This window comes from Zingiber officinale, chromosome 7A (assembly GCF_018446385.1).
Source record: "Zingiber officinale cultivar Zhangliang chromosome 7A, Zo_v1.1, whole genome shotgun sequence".
Classification (NCBI taxonomy): Eukaryota; Viridiplantae; Streptophyta; class Magnoliopsida; order Zingiberales; family Zingiberaceae; genus Zingiber; species Zingiber officinale.
This window is the reverse complement of record NC_055998.1, coordinates 93,155,932-93,161,626: the sequence shown is the minus strand read 5'-3', so window position 1 is coordinate 93,161,626 and position 5,695 is coordinate 93,155,932.

The window sequence follows — 5,695 nt, the reverse complement described above, 5'->3', positions numbered from 1 at the left end:
CATTTATGCTAAGTGTAGTTGTTCATTTAATTTATATTGTAGATAACATGGTGTGAGAAGACACAGAAGATCATGTTATCAGATCCTTATAAATTATAAATAGTATCTTACAACCAAGATGGAATAGACAAACCATTGAAATGGTTGTAGTGTAATTTGGTATTAGTTTATCTAGACTATAAAATTACACTAGTACACTATGAGTGTATTGAGCAGGATCATTTGAGGTAGTTTCTTTTTATACTGATTATATAAAAGAATAAAACCTTTGTTATTATGGAAGTGCGTACTCTTAATCATGATATAATAACAAACACGTATATTAATATTTATTTCTTTAATTTATCAAAGGGTGTGATTTAGCTCCTTAAATCAATAGGTCCGATAAGTTGGGAAATGATATTATTTATATGATGTGTTGTTGATTATAAAATGAAACTGTGTCCTAGTAATCTAGGTTGATAATGTCCCCTTGAGGAGCTCATAAAGATTGTCATGTAAACCCTGCAGGTGGACCTAGTCTGGCATGATAATGAAGTTGAGTGGTACTACTCTTGGAGCTAGATATTAATTGAGTTGTCAGTAACTCATTTAATTAGTAGGCATTCGATATCTTAAACACAGGGACAATAACACACTCATAATAAGAAGGAGCCCATAATGTAATTTGGGATTGGTGCGTTAGTTCAATAATAACTCTTTAGTGGTATGAGTTATTATTGATGAACTTGAGTTGGGTGTTCGGGGCGAACACAGGAAGCTCAAGCTCATCAGAAGACCAAAATCAATTTCTCCTCTCGGTCCCTGTTGTAGCCTCTATAAAACATTGTATCCACAAAGTCCACTTCTTACCAAGTAATGGGCCGACCACATCCTTGCTTGGTGCAAGGGGTCGGCCAAGCATGAGCTTGGAAGCCAAGAGGTGGCCGGTCATAGCTTGGTGCCCAAGCTAAGGGCCGACCGCATGGAGAATAAAAGGAAAATGAAGTTTTGTTTAAAATAAAATTGTGTTAAAATCTTTCCTTATTTGTAGTTATCTCCAATGGTTAAAAGAGAGATTTTATTTTGTTAAAATCTTTCTTTTTTTGTAGTTATCTATAATGGTTAAAAGAGAGATTTTATTTTGTTAAAATCTTTTCTTTTTTGTAGTTTTCCACAATGGTTAAAAGAAAGATTTTAATTTTCCTTTTATAGCCATCCTCATGGTTTTAAAAGAGAGTTTTAAAATTTTAAAATCTTTCCTTTTATAGCTATCTACAAAAGATTAAAGAGAGATTTTAATTTCGTTAAAATCTTTCCTTATTTGTAGTTATCTATAATGTTTAAAAGAGATGTTTTAATTTTTGATAAAACTTTCCTTTTTTGTAACCATGTTTTAAAAGAAGAAGTTTTTGTTGGTGGAACCTTAGGTCAAGGTTGACCTGGTTGACCCGACTCAAGGTGACTTGACTCGAGTTGTATTTTGATGTTTGACTTGGGAAGATTGTTGGTGCAACCTTAGGTCAAGGTTGACCTAGTTGAGTTGCATGTTGATGTTTGACACTCGTGAGAGAGTTCTATTCTTGATATGAGACAAGAATAGATGTTTGGGAGATTATTGGTGCAACCGTAAGTCAAGGTTGACTTGGTTGACCTGATTCGGGAAAAGTCCAAGCAGGGAGCTTGGCACGCGAAAAGTCCAAGTATGGAGACTTGGCACTGGAAAAGTCCAAGTACGGAGACTTGGCACGGGGAAAAGTCCAAGCAGGAGCTTGGCACGGGGAAAGTCCAAACAGGGAGTTTGGCACGGGGAAAAGTCCTGGTGAGTGAAGCCAGGCAGTCGGGAAATCCTGGTGAGTGAATCCAGGTGAAAATCCTAGTGAGTGAAGCTAGGTGAAGGTGAAAGTCCTGGTGAGTGAAGCCAGGCATTCGGGAAAATCCTGGTGAGTGAAGCCAGGTGAAAATCCTAGTGAGTGAAGCTAGGTGAATGAGAAAGTCCTAACTGGGATGTTAGGCAGTTAGAAAGTCCTGGTGAGTGAAGCCAGGTGGAAATCTGGTGAGTGAAGCGGTGTGAAACCCTAGTGAGTGAAGCTAGGTGAAAGTCCCGGTGAGTGAAGCGGGCAAGGGAAAATCCAGATGGATCAAGGGTGATCGGACATCCGGTGATGGGAAGTCCAAGTAGGTCATAGGAGTGACCGGATACTTGGTGCGGAGAGAAAAGTCTAAGTGGGTCAAAGGTTGACCGGACACTTGGCGGAGCAGGTCAAGGGAGTGACCGGATGCTAGGCGTAATGTACCAACAGTCAAGATTGACCGGATGTTGGTTTGGACCAAAACCATGGTGGATCGATCGGTGATCGATCCGGTGATCTGAAAATATTCTGATCGGTGCGGTGACCGATCGGTAACATCGATAGCATCATGTGTGTTGATCGATCGGTGACCGATCGAGGAGACGATCGGCCGAGCAGGAGGCGGGCGCAGAGGGCTGATCGGTGCGGGACCGATCAGGCTGATCGGTCCCGGACCGATCAGGAGGTTCCTGATCGGTCCATGGACCGATCAGGGACGAAACAAGCGAAGGAGGAGGAATGGATCGGTGCGTGGACGATCCACATAAACTGATCGGTCCGCGGCCGATCGAGGCACTAGCCGACGCAGCGGCTAGATTTCTTCGTTTTCTTCGCAGGTTATAAAAGGAGGGCTGCTGCTGCGAGCCATTTTCTCCTTCTTCCTTCCTGTTGCGAAGTGCTGTTGTGCTTGAGCTTTGTTGAGCTCCTCCTTGTCGAAGCTTCGCGTGAGCTTCATTCCACGACTGGATCAACTGCTGCTGAGTTGCTTGTTGCATCTGTCCGTGAAGTTGCTACTTCATCCGGGACCCCAGTCGACGAGAAGGCAAGCTACTGTGTTTACATTCCTGTTGTATTTTGTTCTTGCTATTCTCTTGTACTCTTAGCTTGCTGTTGCAAGTGATTGTGGCGAGGTTTCTCCACCCACAAGGAGTTTGATTTAGCTGGTTTTCCGGGGACTCATCCACCGACGGATTGATAGGCTTCGTCCACCTTACGGACACGCCGAGGAGTAGGAGTTTCATCTCCGAACCTCGTTACATCCTTGCGTAGAGGTTTGATTTCTTCTCCTGTTTTCTTTCTGCATTTAGTTTCCGCTGCGCTAACCCTAGTTTGTAGAAAGAAACGCGAGCAATTGGGGTCGGCTATTCACACCCCCCCTCTCTAGCCGTACGAAGAGATCCTAACAAGTGGTATCAGAGCAAAGGTTTGCTCTTCATCGGATTAACACCCGAGGGAGCACAAGCTAGAGATGGATCAACTCGGAGACGACATCACCATTCCACCCTTCTACAATCGCGACGACTTCGCGTTTTGGAAGGTAAGAATGAAATATTTTCTTATGACTAATCTTGAGAATTGGAGTTGTGTCCAATTAGGTTTCAAGCCTCCGACGGACAAGAAAGGAGAAACCCTAGAGAAGAAGGAGTGGACCAAGGAACAAGTCCACCAATCCCTAGTCAACGATGAGGTATTGAAGATTTTTGAATTTTCTTTACCTAATGATGTTTTGTGTAGGATAGGTGGATACAACAATGCCAAGGAGTTGTGGAACAACTTGGCTAAGTTCCATGAGGGGAACTCCACTTCAAGCCATGAAGAGGAGTCAAGTGAGCCAAGTAGCTCACATCGTGGAGGTGAGGAATTAGAAGTTGAGGGCTACTCAACATCTAAAGAAGAAGAGGAGGTGAGTTCTTCTTCAAGATCGGAGCACGAAGAAGAAGCTTCTACCTCCGGGAGGGATGAAGAAGAGAGCATCCATCCATCCTCGACCCTAGGTAACTCAAACACTTTAAGTTCAAGTAAATTGCATATAATGTGTTTTGAGTGTAGGGAATTGGACATTACAAGAGTAAATGTCCAAAGAAGACTAAGAAGACTCCACCGGCGCCAAAGATCAAGGAAGTCGGAGTCCCAAAACGCAAGGGCAAGGAGCACGTGGTGTGCTTCCAATGCAAGCAACGAGGACACTATAGGAGTCAATGTCCAAGGGGAGGCAATCTCACAAGGACAAAAGACCAAGCACGTGTAAAGGGGGAGCGAAGGCAAACCCTAAGGTATCCTCTAAGGTTCATTCTTGCACTTCTAATAAGATACATGCTAGTAGTCTTATTGCAATTGTCAAGAATGGTAAGCATGTTAACCTTAGAAATCAATACATGTGTTTAGGTGCTAAACATGTTAACTTAGATAAGGATAATACTAGGAAGGCCAACTCTAGGATTAACTCATCTAAGGCTAAGGAAAACCTAGGTAGAAATCCCAAGAAGACTAGACACATGCCTAGGAATATCTCAAGAGAAAATGACAAATTAACACTTGAGGTATTAGAGAGGGAAAATCAAGTCTTGAGGTCAAGACTCGATAATTTAGAAAAGGCCCTTAAAAATTTAGAGAAGTCAACTCTAGGGCCTAAGGGTCAAAAGTCCCAGGACAAGAAAGGTTTGGGTCACAAATCTAAGTCCAAAGTGGTCAAGCCCACTTACCACAATGTTCCATTCGATTATGGAACAAAACCTAGGGCTAGGAAGACCACCACCAAGGTCACAAGGGGAGTCACCCCTAGAGTTGATCTTGATGAGTCCCAAATGACCAAGGCTTCAAAGCCTAAGAGGGTCATTAGGAGGGTTGCTAGGGAAGTTATCCCTAGTGAATATTTAGTGAACCCAATGAGCTCAAATAGGTATTGGGTTCCTAGGAGCATCTTCTCTACCCCATAGATGGGTTAGAGAGTGTCAACTCCGATTAGAAGGGTAGTTAACCCAACTTTGAGGAAATTGACACTCAAGGAGCATTTTCAAGGGTTTGAGAACTTTTGAAAATGAAATGGAATTATCATTTACTCCTTTGAAGAGTTAAATGTGCCTAAAGATTGGAAATTTCATTTTTAATCTCAATTGGCACAATTTGGGAAAATCTAGAGAACTCTCGAGGAAAAATGAAACATGCCAAGTTTTGAGGATAAATTTGATCTTTAAGTAGCATGAATTAATCTAGAGTTCAAGAAGTGTCAAAATTAGGATTTTGGCATCTTGGGGCAATCTAGGATTAAATTTGAAGTTAGCCAAGTGGTTAAGGATACTTAGATAGGTAATCTAGGTATATTTATTTATGCTAAATCTTGCCATGATTGTTTGCCCTCACATGTCATGACATCATGTTTAGTTTTATTATCATTTGAAATGTCATGATAATGCTTAGGCTAGTTTTTATGTCATGTTTATTTAAGTTTCAAACTTTATGCCATGACATCATGACATTGGCACATGTTTTCATTTATGATACCATTTTATGCCATGTCATCATCTCTTGCATTATAATCAATGAAATTGATTTAAGGACAAACATATAATTTGATATTGAGATCAAATTGGTGTTTAGAAAATGCATGAGAACTTAGCCTAAGTTGACCTTAATCCATATCTCACATCAAATTGACTTGAATGTGGTTTGATACACCTTGATATTGTTTTGAGGAATCAATATTATTAAATTCTAAAGTTTTGACCAAATATTTGATCGAAGACAGACCAACTATTAATATTATTTGTCATAAAAATTGGTTGACAAGATAATAAAATTAATGGATAAAATCTCCTTTTTTTTGAATTTGTATACGTCCACACTAACGTGGCATACAAAATTCA